The sequence below is a fragment of the Melampsora larici-populina genome (assembly GCF_000204055.1).
Source record: "Melampsora larici-populina 98AG31 unplaced genomic scaffold MELLAscaffold_11, whole genome shotgun sequence".
NCBI classification, from domain to species: Eukaryota; Fungi; Basidiomycota; class Pucciniomycetes; order Pucciniales; family Melampsoraceae; genus Melampsora; species Melampsora laricis-populina.
This window is the reverse complement of record NW_006768775.1, coordinates 725,193-742,633: the sequence shown is the minus strand read 5'-3', so window position 1 is coordinate 742,633 and position 17,441 is coordinate 725,193.

The following is a 17,441-nucleotide window of genomic DNA, read 5'->3' as shown; positions in this document are numbered from 1 at the left end:
AATGTCTCCCTGCTGACCCCTTGCAAGATACAAAAGACATGTATGGAAGGCTTGATAAAAGAGCTATATAGCTCTTATCCCAATTTCAATGTACCAATATCAAAAACATAGGATATATTTGCTCTTTGACATTGAGAGGCCTGAAAATGTATCACCGAGTATCTCCCAGTCTATCTTTGTTGCTTTCTGGATATTACACAAGGGAAAAGGTTTTCAAAGATAGACAAGAATGGGACATATGCACTCAGAATTGTTGGACTGAATCCAAACAAAAACAAAATCTCAGTATAAGAGGATTTTATTAATGAAAGTATAGAGCTCTGATCCGCCGTATGGAATTTATCTAGCTTTGCTTCCATTCAGAGATACCACTTTTTTGTAGATTATATGAAATATTCCAAATGTTTCTTTTGAATCCTTCAAAGCAGTGTAAGTGCTCTCAAAATAGGCTGGCTCAACTTTTTTTATAGTTGGCTAGATAATAATTGTTTTTAAACTCATTGCTTATAGTTCTGAGAAGGAATTGGAGATTTCAGTTTCACATAAATTTTGTTCTACCCTTTCATATTGCTCAATGTTCATGTCTTCTGATGTCAAACGAGTAAATCCATTTCTTCCACTATCTGGATAACATTTTCAGAACCATACACAGCCAGATTATCCTCAGACATCATTTATGATTCAATTCCTGTTTTCAATCCATATATTAGAATCTTCAGGAGCTCTTCATTACTCTCATGCAAGTGGGGCTCGTATATAATTCTGTATGTATCATCAACATGAGCTTTTACTGGGTGGTTTCCTGAAAATCTTGCAAAGCATGAATTACATCCTAGGTACACTTCATGGCATGTCACTTCAGACTAGCTCTAAGAAAAAGGCTACGGGATTGAATTTGAAAGACTAGATTGGTGTAAATTTACTGTTATGCTTGGAAGAAGGTTGGACTGTCATCGATCATCTCATCAATTAATAGTCCAGAAATTTGGTGGCCACTTGAAGCCCACTCGCGGCCTGCCCCCCCGCGATTTTTGAGACTCGATTTCGAGGTGGATTTTGCTATAGAGATACAGGTTCGGAGATAAGTGTGCCTATAAAAATCTACTGGGATAGGTAAAGATAGTTTGTTGTAATCAGAAAATTGTGATACATGTTGATATTCACCAATGAGATTGGTGTCAAGCGACTCAAGGACAGGCTTACAGTTTAAAAGGGATTGAGAAGACTTCCAAACATTGAGAGTGGAAATCATAGGTTAGATAAAAGACGATCTTTGAGGTATGCACTCCTCCCATATTCTTCTTACCTGTGTATCTTCTCGTGCTCATCATGAGATGAGGTGGCTGTCAAACTGTCGAGAAAGCCTTATCAGTGGAACATCCATGCTTGACAACAGTACAAATTTCCAACAAAAGTATACAAAATAGTTACATCGTAGACGAAGAGGTTTCCTCTGCCTCGACTTCTCCGACCTCCTTTGTCGAGCTTTCCGCGATATGAGCATTTGATTCCAGATTCCTAGCGTTATTCAAATCAACTGTGGCCATGGCCACCATGGCCATTGCGGTTGGCTCATTTCTCCGTGTCAGTCGACTTCGCACATCCACCGCTCGCCCGACGCACAGACCGAATAGCGTGAAAGTTATGAAAAATAATTCTACCACGCGCATTTTGTGAAAGCTAATTTGGAGACTGGCTCGTGAATGAAAAATTTTGTGGATGGGGTTCAGCTTTGAAGGACCAGAGAGCCTCTTATATTTATATGCGCAGACTGAGCGAAATGAGCTCAAGGTGGGAGATACTAAAAAGCAAGGTTCTTTGCGTCAGATAGAAACTCCATTGGGCAACGATAAGCACATACATCATCTCATACCTGGGTGTCTTATCAGTCTTGGCCTTGATATGATGGCGTAAGAGATACAGCTCAAAAAGAGGCTAGGAATAAGTATCAGAGAGGATGGAGGAAGGCAAACCTGTAATATTCTGACAATCGCAGACTAGCAAAAGACGCGAAGTCTAGCTCATTATTTCCGACAGACTGAAAAACAATGATACAAGTGCCACGTACTCTGAAGCGTGAATAGTTTTGCAAGGTCGGCAACTAAACACCAAAATATATTTTCTCGTAAATGTGAAGTCCCGAAAGCGTGCCAAGAATCAAGCAGTTCAAAACTAGCTAGAACAAGATGAAAGATAAGAAATGATACAGGCCGGATATTGATTGCTTCTTCAGAAAAAGTATGTATGTATCGCAAACTTCAAATGTACGAGGAACGAGATTGGAATTAGCCAAGTTAGATTTTGAGAAAGCAATGGAAGCAAAACATATCATTTGTGTTTATTGGCTGTGTGTCATCTTAGAATGCGATGAGTCTCTTCAAATTAGATCGACGGGCAATGCCGATTCGCAGAACGTCTTCATTCGAAGCCACTCAGACGCGGCACGAGGTGCTGAAACCTGCCAGCAAGACTGCGGTCCCCAGCACAAGCCAACCTGCTCGCGACCATGTATGTACATCTCAACCGAAGTTACTCTTGAGCTGGGATGTGCGGCATTGACCTATTCTATGTAAAACTCGCCGGCCTCAACAAACTCAACAAACTCGATCAATTGTCAGTGTATTCAAAGCTAATCTCACCACTGTGAAACTCGGAAGCGAATCGCCGAACGAGCAAAACCTCAAGACGAAATCAGACCAATTTACCAGTTCTAATATAGGTGACGACGATACGCAGTTCGAACGGAAGGCCAGAGCCGTTCGCATATGTATATACAATATTGAGACTTGAGCAGCATCATGCTACACAGATGCCCAGTCACTACCCAGCACTGCCCCAACAAATATGCCACGGACGGAAACATTCTACGTGATCGATTCAGGCGGTGACTGCCGAGGACATCCCCACCTGAGCCGATCATGTTAGCAGTGGTGGTGGAGACAAATAACACGATCAATTTTGCGTGTGTTATAAGCGTAATCAACCAGCGATGGGCATAGCGTATCATCTAGGCAGCTACCAATCAAAACGTTCAAGACCTCTTGAGATAGGTAGCTCGTCACGGCACCATGTACATATCTTAGACTTGAGGTAGCAAGAGAACAACTGATTTTTCCTTGTGCAAGCTCATGACGCTGCATTAGCAGTCTGGCCAGGACTGCTGCTTTCATTGCGCCCATGTACAGCTGTTCCAACAAAGATTGATTTTTTTGGAAATCTCGCCAATGTGCAAAACCCGGGTTTTGTCCCTCACTTGATTTTGTCTCTCCGCTAATTGGAAGAATACAGGAAATAATAAACCTGTAATCAAGTTTTGTCTTTGGTTTTAGCCGCTGCGGAGACAACTTTCTCAAAAAAAAAGTTGTCAACCTTTCTTGGAACGGCTGTAAGATAGACACTGGTGGCCAAAGGCACGACGTCATCTGTGAGTGTGAGGTCCATCGGGACAGAAGACGTGGTGTATGAGCCAAAGAACGGGCCGGGAATTACCCGGCCCTACCACAGAGAGAGGTAGCACAAATCGTGAAAATTTTAAATCTTCACAGTTCTGTACACCTCTCAACGCTCATACACCTCAGCTTCAATTTCGTAAATCTAAAGAATTACGACTTCCAAAAAGAAATAATAAGATTTCATTTTCAAAAACCATCCCACCCACCCTACAGAGGACAGGGTATTATGGTACAAAGGGATAACTACCCAGACCGGAACAGAGGGATAACTATCCAGACCAGAACCGTCCAAACAGCTGTGAAACACAGAAAATAAGTAAATGTTGATACGGAAGCATGACAGATAACGTCCAGTGGAAAGAAATGCCTAAGGATGAATATGAGATAAGCAAAAAAGTTTTCCTTGGGCCACCCACCCGCCCCCGCCCACAAAAACCCTTTCTTGGACAGGCAGTCCCCGGGCCTCCGCCCCCCCACACCAGGTCAGAGCCTGAATAAGGTAATGACCTAAATAAAGACTGTTTGACTTGCAAGGAACAAGTTAGGATATGGATAGATAGTAATAAAACAAAGAGAGTCACATGAGACAAATACATTAATGAGAGACAAATGGAATGACAACATTAATGCGAGCACTATCTACATGAGCTTAACTAAAGCTGAACACGGAGTAGTCTGAAGATGGAATACAAGGATGCACCATGGAGTGAAAGCTGTGGGCAGGCTGAGAGGAGGGAACTCAAGGATCAGTGGTTTGATATGACTTTCTGCTGTTTTTAAAGTGCTAAGTTGTCAAAATTAAGGCTCCGTTTGGTATCTAAAAGATAAAAATGTACAAGCCACTTGCATGAAGGACTGCTCAGTACCATTTGATCCTCTTGGCTCCAGCTCCCTTTCCTCTATGTATTTCTCTGCTTTTAAATCTTTTTGGCCGAGGTTACTTTTCCTTTTCATGCTTTTTCATTGTGCTTTTCTCACCTCATTGATGTTGAGCACAAATACGTGTAGACACTCTCAATGTTAGATTCTGTGCTTTTTCCACCCTTGAGTAGGAATCATCAATGTCTTCAGTCATATGCATACATTTCTTCCAGTGGTAATCATTTTGGTCTTCCAACATGCAATCCTTTTGCTCCTGTCAAATTCCAATGGTGGGCCTTTTTGAGCTTTTACTACATATACCGCTATTTCATATGAGTCATGACAAGCTTTTCCAGCGCTTGCTTACTCCTGTGATACCCAAATTTCTCTGCTTCTCTTTGTTATCCATTTCATTTTGCCTCACGCTTTTTAAACCTGCTTTCCTTTTACTTTGTGCGCTTTTTAGGTGTATCATGTTTTCTCTCTCTTTGACAAATCCACCGGATTCATCCATTAAAGATGTTGACTGTATCCAAGTACAATCAGATCCGGCCACCATCTATCTTTGTTGCAATGTCTCTGACATATACAGTTGCTAAAGGCAGTTTACAGCTACCCCTTTGACCTGGCTCCGGCCCCGGTCCCAATTTTGTGGGTTTGAATTTCAAATTTTTCTTGGAGACCAAGTGGAATTTTTTGTATTATCTCCTTCAAATATTCGAAAAATCTACACAAGAATGACACTCAGTAAAGCTGCAAAAGCTCAAAGGAAGCGCCGTAAGGCTGAGAATGATCAGAAGGCGCAAAAATCATCACTTAACAACTCTGACTCAGAATTGGAGATCATTTCAATAGTAAACCTTGCTGAACCTCCTTCAACCAGCCCTGCCAATGCTTTCTGGAGTCTTCCTGGAGAATTCTCAGACAAAGACGTAGTGATCAATACCAACTTTGACAACAACGACAACAACAACATTTTAAACAATCAAATCATTCACACCATTGAGCAGAATCTTCTTGACTCAGATGATGAAGACACATGTGATCAAGTTGTTGTCAACCCCAACCTCTGGCCGGCTTCTCTTCAACGTGATGTGTCAAAGACCAGTGTCGGGAAGCGAATCAACAAGTGTGGTGTTGTAATGAAGGGCTACAAGAACCTTATCCAACACACCAACAAGAACAACTCAAAATTGATGTCAAGACCCATCGCCAAGCAGACCAAGTGTTAAGATACTATCTTATTGTAGTGGTCAAAGATCTTTACGAATAAGGAAATAGAGTTGGTCAGTTGAAGCGTTAAATGTTCGGTTAGGCTAGTGCGTATTTCAAAGCAAGTTGTTGGTAGTACAAAGGGGTGCAGATCGGTTAGACATCAATCAAGGGGTAATGGATTTGTTAGAATTGCTATATGTCTTGTTGTGTCTCGTTTCTCCCTCTCGCTCTGATTCTTTTCCTCGTCGAAAAGAATCAGTGAGTCAATTTTCATCTTGTTTTTATTTTACTTGTGCTCGGTCAAATTGTTATAACTAATCTTTCAATCTATTTCTAACTTTTCACACAAGATAATCATATTTGTGTTTTTCAATCTTACTCATCATCCTTACGCGTGTTCTCGTCGTTATTCGAGCTCGCAGGTAGAAATCTTTTACTTTTGATTAAAACTTCTGGATTATCTTTCTGATTGTTTATGTTATTTCTCTCTATCTCTCTTTGATGATTGTTTTGTTTAGGTCTGTTCTGGTTTCTCGTCAAAGACTAGCAGTGAAGCTTTAGTCTGACAGAAACCTGTGCCCTCAGGTGTGTCGAAAAGAATCAATAATCATATTTGTGTTTTTCAATCTTACTCATCATCCTTACGCGTGTTCTCGTCGTTATTTGAGCTCACAGGTCTGTTCTTGTTTCTCGTCAAAGACTAGCAGTGAAGCTTTAGTCTGACAGAAACCTGTGCCCTCAGGTCTGTTCTTGTTTCTTGTCAAAGACTAGCAGTGAAGCTTTAGTCTGACAGAAACCTGTGCCCTCAGGATTTCGCTTTTTACTATAGGTTTCACTTCTGACAGTCTTCTCCAGTTCATTACTGGAGTCTCGAAAACAAGGACGTCAAAACTTTTTATGGTAGCGAGAGTGCAAGATCTTATCGACCAAGAATCGCTTGTATGAGTTCTCTTGAAAACGTCAATAACACAACCGACGAAACTCTAGATAACTCCACTGTAACCGAAGGCTCAAGCACTTCAAGTACCACCGATTCCTCAGGAACGGTTCATCACTCACTTTCTAATCGTGTTCCCAATTCAACGTTACCTCGTCATTCTTCAGCAATTCCTCAAGACTCTAGCGACTCGAGAACTTTTGGTGAACCCATCCAAAAGTTCTCTCAGATCATGACGAACGCTTTGAGTAAATACAAAGTTTCCAATAATCTGACCGATGACAACTATATCGAATGGAGTCAGTCGCTTATGGAAGTTTTCCGCTCTCTGGACTCCATCTTTATGTCAAAGTTAAGGATCATGAGAATCCAAATTTAACTGCTGAAGAAGTTGAAAAGACTCGTTTCAACATCACAACCTACATACTTGGTCGACTCGACTCTTCAAACAAACTCAGAGTTCGCAACATGTTGACTGATTCTTCGGATCCTACTGAGTTAATCTACGATTCATTCATCTGCTGGAATTACCTGAAAGATTTTCATAATCGTATTTCAGAGGATAAGCTTGAAACCGTTACTCGTGCTTTGTATTCTTGTCAAATCGCTAGATCTGATACGCTTACCGGATTTGTCGACAAATTTGAAAATCTCATTTGAGATTTTTATCCACCTTGTGAACCTTAAAGACTCGGAGCTGTACCGAGCAAAACGAGTACTTTATCCTCGGAGCGGCTCCGTAGAATCGCAGCAGATGTGTTTCAGATGCCTCAGATGCCTCTGAGGTCACCCCAGAAACATCACAACTCCCTCGCCATTCACAATCAACTCACTCAAAGGATCAACTGAGCCATCATACACATCCATGAGAGCCCCTCCGCTTCTCTTAAACTTTGTGTGACATATGTACATAGACATGTACATACAAAAACAATAAAACTCAAAGTCCACGCCTCCACACAGCTCAATCACGCAGTCACACAATCAACGCACTCAGGCCACACAATCGTGTCACACATGTTACTCAATAACCTGTGCCCAAGTCCATGCACGCGTGAAATGAGTATTCTCATACTCATCTCATGCATTGTACTCATGCCAACTCACATCAATCACGCAATCTCTCCACGCATACACACACCCAAGCTCACATTATCCTACGTTTCCCATTTCATACCTTAATCTTTGAAAGAAACAAAAGTTTATCATTGATCATGTACACCAGTTACGCATGACCAATGCCCTCACTTCATCTATTTTACATTCTTGATGTGTATTATATTATTACTCACATCACGCATGTCACTCACTCATGAGGATCACATGCATCACACATTATCCCCATGCGTCACAAAAACATTCTATCCCTATGTTACACACGCAAGACATGTGTGTGGTGCGTTGTATACCTGCGTGAGGCACTGTGTGTGTGTAACACCCGCAACTTACCAATGATATATACATGTGTGTCACAGATGCGTGACATACAACATCGCGCAGTCTCATCAACCACGCAGACGTACCGGTACATCACGCAGAACGTACCGGTACACCACACAGACGTACCAGTACATCACGAAGACGAATTGGTACACCGCCAACCACCTCAACTTCCTCACGCAGTCAAGTGACTTCTTGACTAGCGACTCACATTCCCTTTCACCTCATCGAGCTCACCCAACGAATCCAATCCATTCAATCATCAACCTCATCAACCTCATCAACCTCATCAACCTCATCAACCAATCAACTATCATCAATTCGACTCCACATCTTGAATAATAACGGAATAGGATTAAACCAAACCAACAGCTTACTCACTCAACTCATCTTACTCACTCACTCTACTGAAGACCATTATTGAATATCTCAATCAAAATACATTTGATTTGATTCGATACAATACGATCCGATTTGATTCAATTGAAACTCACTCATCGCTCAAGGCTCAGCCATTTAATTTAAAACACTTTTCTAAACGGACTAGGATTAAACCACATCGACTTCATTCAAATCATTTTTCTAAACGGAATAGGATTAAACCACTTCGACTTCAATCAATTCATTTCTCTAATCGGAATAGGATACACCACACCAACATCTTAATCACTCACTCAGGTTACTCACTCAGCTTACTCACTCAGCTTACTCATGTTATTGAATATCTACATCAGCTTACTCACGTTATTGAATATCTAAATCGAATATTCATTTGATTCAAATCAATTCAAACTCACTCAAGGCTCATTCAATCCATTTGATTCATTTTTCTAAATTGCTTCAATAACAACTGTTGTTTCAATACAGTTGGATTATACCACACTACACTCATCTTACTCATCCCATCCCCCTCACTCACTCACTCTCAACCAAGCTTTGAACTCAATCACTCCTTGACACTCATCAATTAATAGAATCTTTCACATATAACTCACTCCCCTCAGAAATCAAGCGTCATTATACCAGTTTTATTACACTTTCTTGATTCGGTCGATAAAAGATGTCCTCGAATGAGAGTGAAACTCCGATTATTCCACCTGACGCTGGAAAAGGATATAAAACCCGATACCACACCACACTATATGTTCAAGAACACGCAAACCTCCATGGATTTCGTGTGTCAATCTTGGACTCTAGGACATCCTTCGTCAAATTCAAATGCTTCCACGGCGAAAATCGGCACGACAAGAATAAAATCGACTCAGCCACAACAAAAGAAAAGACCTGTCTTTTTCGTTGCACCGCGCGGCGTGAGCCTAAGAATCATAATTGTTGGAACATCACCGTGCCACATCCCGAACACAATCATCCACCAGATTTTAATGCACCTAAACACAACCTAGATACTATACGAAAAAAGATCAAAGATCACGAAGAGGCGCTTCATAAACAAAAAGAAAATATTCCGATACCCATTTCATCAAATATAAATCTCACGAATGCTTCCGATCAACCTCAGCTCCTCACCTTTCAATACCAAGCTCTACAGGATCAAATGCTACGCCTGCCAACTGAAACTCAGGCTTTTCTTCTGACTAGATTCCTCTCCGAATGCCAACTTGCCCAAGGATTAGCAAGTACTCTCACCTCATCCTCCGCACTCACTCCAAATCCAAAAGATCCAAGAAGGACAATTGTCCAGAAATCTCAAGATGAAGACGGCTCTGAATCAAGTGATGAGGACTCAGAATGTCAAGCAAAAGTCAGTTGAGTTTGATATTTATGGAAAGTTTTACTTTAGCTGACCTCCTTTCCCTCTTTGCAATAAAGGAAATTCAAGATCAAGATCGAACGGAACTTCCTGACCCTACACCCCCAGGTAAAATCACCCACCACGCATCCAACATTGATTATCAAGGTTTATTGTTAGTACACTTATCAATACGGACTGTAAAAATATGGAAAAATATGGAGAGTGAAGCTCTCACCTTCAACTAATTGCTCACACATGATTTTCAAGCTGACCTCATTCCATTTCTAGCAATCCGATGATGAAGGACTGGAAGAAGACAAGAAAATATTATATTTTGTGTAGTGATAATATCATTAAAAATACCAAAAGAAACTCGATATCATCTCAATTGGTTCCTGAAGATCAATCCACTTCGACCATCAACATTCAAAAGCAATTGACTTCACCTATCAAGGCTAACACCTCCAAAATAACCAAATCAACACCTTTGCCCAATCAAGGAGGCTCCCGTGACTCACAGCCCTCTCTGAGTCCCATAACCACAAGAGCTCAAACGCAAGCTCAAATGGCAACACGAAAATCGAGTAGAAGAATCCACCCCACCAATGAAGTTAGTCTCTTTCATACACTCCTGAGTTTTTGCAAGGATCACTGAGATTATCACTTGTACAGGAACAACCAAAATCTAAGAAACAGCGTACCATTACCAGTACGAAGAACACATTGAAAAAGGTATGATGAGTATTTTACCATTTTCGATACTGTCATCAACTGAATTTGTGTGAATAGACTGGTTTGAAATCACAAAATCTCACGAAGAACGCATCGTCCAATCCAGGGAAAGCCAAACCGGTATGCATTTCATACAAATCTTCAGTGATTTCCTGATGACTGACCCTCTTTTAGCTCTTTTAGCCTTTTACTGTTGTGGAAACACTAGATGAACGCCTATACCCCTTCATGACGAACGCCATTGATGTCCCTCCATTTGGTCTTTGTGCCTTCGCATCAGTTGCAGTGTCTCTGGGACGTCCAATGAAGGACGCACCTATAGTTTGATCCGAGATGCTTCAGGAGGTCAGGAAGAACATCAAGTGGTACACCAAGAACATGGCCAAAATAGCTACACCTGCATTTGGGATCAAGAAGATGCTTCAAATACTCGAGCACCCAGGCCTGACCGCAAAACGTGAACTATACTATCCTGTACCTGGTGGTTTATGTATCATTGCAAACACCTACAAAAGGCCCGTCATTTGCTACTCCGACGTCACAGCGAACTCCGGCATTTGCTATCCTTTCTTCACCTCTCCTAAAGATGTGGAGCCCATCTTCCTGGGAATGTTAAATTCCTGCCATTGCTGCTCTTTAACTATCGAGATTCGACCTGATCTACCAATACCTTTCCCTGCACCTGAATGGTACAATTTACAATATCAATGCGCATCCGGGTGGGAAGAAAGATATGATCGTAACAACATAGTTTGGCGTGATTGGCGTAGGGAAGTCAATCAAAAGGGTATACCTTTCAAAAGAGAAAGAGGTACTTCAATTGAGGTAGAATCAGACGAGTCATCTGACTTGTCTGAAGCTGAAGATTAAGTAATGTGAGACCACATATGTCTACAGTCTTACCGATTTCTGTTTTCCTTTACTGGTTTTTTTGTTTTATTTGATTTGGTTATCTTTTGAGTTTTGTAATTTGTGGGATCTGATGTTTGAAATAAAATGGGATCTGATGTTTGAAATAAAAAAATAATGCTTTTGATTTGATATTTCGCTTTAAATGTTCGTGGAATATTTAAAGCATCATTCTGCCTGATGTAAGATTCCAGGCATGTGAGTATATGAGAGTGTATGTAAGTGTGTTGTATATAAAGTACGGCGTACACATGGGTAGGCCTGTGTAATACGCATGTGTGCCTGCGTTACACATATGCGTGTGTAAAGTAATTCACCTGTTCAATACTTAATACTTAATTCTTCAACTTGTTTCCAATGCTGATTTTGTATTGTGTTGTGTGTGAAGGTATTCACGCAGGGGTGATTCCCTGTGTACTCATGTGTCTATGTATGTTATTTACGTGAGTGACAGACACATGTATACATGTGTCACAATGTGCGTGACACACGGACACACATGTGTGACACGTGTGCCTGCGCCACACCCATGTGTTTAACGCAGACACACGCAGGCCCACACTTGTGTGTGACGCAGGCACATGCGTGAGGCGCTGGAAACATACGTGAGACGCAGGTGGATTACTTAAGTAAAGTATTTCACCTGTTCAATTCTCAATACTTAATACTTAATTCTACTTGTTTCCAAGTAGAATTTTGTTTTATGTTGTGTGTGAAGGGTAGGTATTCATGCAGGGGTGATTATTTGTGAACTCATGTGTCTACCCCTGTCTGCATTTCATGCAGGTATATTTACATGAGTGTCACACATGTGTGCCGGGTCTCACACATGTGTGCCCATGTCTCACAACGTGCGTGAAACATGTATACACATGTGTGACACTCATGTAAATATACCTGCATGAAACATGTATACACATGTGTGACACTCATGTAAATATACCTGCATGAAATGCAGACAGGGGGGTGTATACATGCATTCAATCAATTTGAAAAATTCTTCAATTTAGTGTATTAAGTTTCGATTTGGTACGTGACCTTAGGCGAACCAATTGAAATACAAATTTCAAATAAAATACAGGGCACGTACCAAATTTAAATACTTAATTACTAAATTTAATCTCTTTGTTTCGGTTTGGAAAACTTGGGGGTCAATCGCTCTCCTCTCACCTCCCCTTTCTCCCTCTTTCCTTGCTTCATATCGATATCGAAACACTCATCATTCGTCATTGGCCTCCCTCCCTTCTGGCACAATCACTACACCTCTCTTTTATTTCGCTCTCCTTCCGTTTCTTGCTCTCTCCATCGTTCTCCAACCACATTTCTTTGCACTTCTCCATTTCTACTTCAGGGTAAGCCCCTCCTATCTGTTCTCTCGGATTGCTCTTCATTCACATATTAATGTCACATTAATGACTTTTCCAGTTGAGAATAACTGACCAGTGATTTTCATGTCTTTTGGAACAAACAAACACTTATACGTGATTTCTTTGAGTTTTTTCATCATAACATTTTCAATAAACATCCTACCCAAGTTCTGAGTGTGGAATTGGACTCAGCCACCCTTGATGACCCTTAGACAATGTCAGATTCAATACTTTTGCAGTTGTGGATAACTGACAAGTGAATTTCATGATTTCTGATACAAACAAACACTTATACGTGATTTCATTGTGTTTTTTCATCATAACATTTTCAATAAACATCCTACCCAAGTTCTGAGTGTGGAATTGGACTCAGCCACCCTTCATGACCCTTAGACAATGTCAGATTCAATACTTTTGCAGTTGTGGATAACTGACAAGTGAATTTCATGACTTTTGTTACAAACAGACACTTATGCGTGATTTCTTTGAGTTTTTTCATCATAACATTTTCAATAAACATCCTACCCAAGTTCTGAGTGTGGAATAGGACTCAGCCACCCTTGATGACCCTTAGACAATGTCACATTAATTCCTTTTCCAGTTGTGGATAACTGACAAGTGAATTTCATGATTTCTGGTACAAACAAACAAACACTTATACGTGATTTCATTGTGTTTTTTCATCATAACATTTTCATAAAACATCCTACCCAAGTTCTGAGTGTGGAATTGGACTCAGCCACCCTTGATTGCCCTTAGACAATGTCACATTAATTACTTTTCCAGTTGAGAATAACTGACCAGTGATTTTCATGTCTTTTGGAACAAACAAACACTTATACGTGATTTCATTGTGTTTTATCATATTAACTTATTAATTAAACATCATAGCCAAGTTTTGAATGTTCAGTTAGTCTCAGATACACTTGATCAACCGCATGATTAACTGCAGAAGTAATGGCCCATTCATTAATTTTGCATTTGGGATTATATGATGAGGCAACTTCATGTGATTTGCCTCAAAAATTCACATACACGTGAGTTGAACGTGATTCCAACCTCCAAAAGGTTGAAGTACATCCTTTTGTAATTAAATTTTCATCATGTGCCAAGGGGATTATTTGGGGTCCAGTATGATGAAATGGATATTATTGGATAGCCAAAGCGCTTAGCCAATCTAATGTTTGGCCCCATCACGTAGGGTGTATCTCTGACAATACATATAGTGACTTATGTACATGTGGGAGTACACATGTCGCGTTGTAGTGCCACATTGAATTGAGGTGTACTACATTACGTGAAACATAGTACAGTATGTAGTCTGTATTGGCAGACCTAGTCTATCCAAATTTTCTCATGCAGCAAGCCACACCAACCTGCGTGTAAATCTTGAATGCACTCAAACCCCACATCAACTCTAAACTTCCTGACTCAACTATGGCGATTAGTAAGAAGAAAAACAAACGCAACACCAAACGCACTGCCAACCTCAATCGCCGACCTGTTTCCGAACTGGATGCACGGTGTCTGGAATGGAAGCGACGGAGTCGAGCTCGAGCGGAAGGAGGCGCAAATGCGAGGGCTCTTGGTGCGGCAGGAACCAGTGGTGTCAATAATGACGCTCCACCCAATGAGGCTCAAATGGATGAGGAAAGTAAAACACCCTCTGTTGACGCGTTTGACATCGACAACCTCGTTCGTGACCCTGTCCCCAACGAGTTTCTTGATAACATCAATGTAGGCTTTGACGAAGGACGGCGTCAAAGAGAGGAGGAACAGTGGAAATTGAAAGACAATAGCATGTTTCCAGTTTACCTATCCTGTAAGGTCAAGACAAAGGAATGGGCTGATCCCTCGCTAGCACTGAAGGATTGGAAACCAATCTGTACTTGCCGGAAACAGACAAGAAAACTGGATGTACTGGACATCCTCAGTAAGTCAAGAACCTTATTTAATTCCCCTCTCCGAGCATTTTGGTTGGCTGACCTGCGTGAATAGTAATCACGCAGGGGTGATTAATATTCACGCATGTGGAATAGTAGTCACGCATGTGTTCTCACTGCGTGCCACACATGAGTGTGGCATGCAGGTAAGTGTGGTACACTTACCGTAATACTGACAGAAATAATCCCCTTCTGAACCTCCAGGTCAATCACAGGTAGAAATTGATTTTTGCTCCTGCTCACCTAATGACCAAGTCCGATTGCTGCAAGCAGGATACATAGGTGGAACTGCCCAAAGGCCACAAACAGCTATTTCACTTAGACTTGTGCGTATGTACCATGTGTTATGGAAATATTGCACACAACGGTATTCGCCTTTTAGTGAGGCCTGGAATGAAGTATTAGATCCGGCTTTTCCACTATTTGTTAATGGTGAAAACAAGCAAGTAATTATATCCCAATTGCCCATTTTAAATATTCAAACTGGTCAAAGACTGACGTGTAGGCAATGGCACAGGTCACTGAATGGAACCGGCAATTATCGCAGGCGGTTGATACATATTGAGCACTGTTAACTCTGGAGGCAAAAGCAACTGTGATAGCTTTGCAGCTGACCGTATTGGCCGAAATGGCATGCATCTGCCCTGCTTGTTTTGGGCCTGGAGTCTCTTCTTTACCTAACCGGGAGCCAGATGTTGTAGTATGTATGGATTGCAACTTCCAACATCGCCGCCACCTGGCTGCCAGTGTGGAGCGCACTGTCCCACCCACTCCGAGCATATTTATCCCCCCTGAAAGATTGGAATCAATGCGGAAAAAAATGGATTCCAATTTGCCTCGAGGAAAGAAAACTGCGGATGAAGAGATGGTAGTCAGTCACATCCTGTGTTTCTGTTTAACAAAGTAACACCCTTCTCTAACATTGAAAGAGCTTCACTTACAGGATCCATGTACCCAACAACACACTGCAGCCAACGATATCAGAGGGAAGAAGGACTGGAAAGGGAATGATGAAACAGGTATTGCAGGAATGGGATGCCGTCATGACCAAATATTAAGATTTATCAACATTGTACAAAGCGGAGAAAAGTCAGCACAATTTTTTTATATAATTCAGCAATTAATTGAAGGATTCATGTCTGCTCTACAATAGAGCTGTATATCCCCTCACACTGGTTGAATGGATACTCGAGACAACCACTCATCCTGGACAGGAACCACCGAGTAAAGATGGGCAAAAGGTAGCTGTATTGTACGACATTGGTTGCAACATTCGCAAAGGTATTGAGTTGGTAGGTCAATATTACACAAAAATAATTATCTAGTGATTGAGTATGCTTGGTTTGACCTTCCAGCGTAAACTTTTCACCGTATGTGATCATTTGGTAAGTCATTATCCTCAACTAAAGGAAGAGTAAGATCACACGGTGATTGTGGAGGTTCATTCTGTACTTTTACTATCTTATAATTACCAGCCAATATGTCTTCATTCCACAACTTGTAAGTGGCAAGTGTCATCTTCTCAAATGGTTTCTCAAGTAGCTGATCCGTCATTTTGCTCTGCAATGTGCGTTGAACCATGAGATGCACATCACCTGAGAATGCTCTTGCTGCAATTGTGAGATGCGGATTTGCAGTCTTTGGGTGACAATCACAGAGTCCAAATGGAGGCTGTAAGTGTTGAGCTTGTGGAGAGGCAATCTAGTCTCAATAATTGGTGAATAGGAGTACACAGGTAGAGCCGTACTTACTAACAAGCTGATTAAGGGATGAGGTCAAGCACATCTTAATCAGGTCACTTGATTGTGGGATCTTTGCTATGGGTTGAGGTTTCTCAGCCTTGATAGTCTCACGCACAAAAATTTCGAGGAGGTGCTTTTTGCCGGAGATGTGAAGCCAATCGTCACATGAGGAGGATTCAGTTTCATAATGTGCCTTGTCATTACGGGTTTGAGGATTCCAAGAGCACGCCATAAGGTGGTACTGAACCCCGTACCTTATGTTGATTATTTGTAACTGCAAATACAAAGAAAAGATGAAATATGAATTGTGTGAGGGTATTGATGCAGAGTTAAATAAAGAAAGGACCAACCTCGTTATCAATTTTCTCAATTTCCTTGATACCTTTGTTCTGGTTAGTGGTAGGAAGATCAGGTCCAAATTTTCCCCGTCCCATATCCTTTGCTACTTTTCCCAGATTAACATTCTCCTTGAAGATGGGTAAGTAGCGCTGAATTTCCTCATCTGACATCTTTACTGAGCCCTCATGCTGAACCGGAATTGAAGGTCCACATGCCATAGCACCAAGGATGTAGAAGAGGTCTTCATTGTATATATCCTTCTGGTAGGATGATAAGTTCGTCCAAAAATAACCAAGGTGCTGGTTGCGGTCACCAAATCCCTCACTTTGATTGCGAGCAGGCACTTGAGAAACACAAAAGTTTATTAGTTCTGGAATTTGGCCTAGTTTGATTTGACAATTAAAGCTTACTGTCCGTGAGTGTCGTGCTCTCAAGGCTGTACTTGAGGAAGGTTTGATAAATTGTCCTTTTGGTACGCACACTTGCTTCATGCCTGAAATGAATGGGATTTAGTGGTATCCAAATAAGGTCATCAAGTACTTGAGCGTGCAACTTACAAAAACTCATTCACAGTTTTCTCACTACAATGGGCCATCAGTGCGAAGAGTTTCTTTGTCCTTCGGTATTGCATCTGGATATTCTTGAGCTCGGTTTGAATGTCGGGTGGGAGACGATTAGATGTTTTGCGGTCCTTATCAGCAAGTAGTTCATCAATTGCTGCTTCATCAAGGTCACATCGCATGTAGTTATC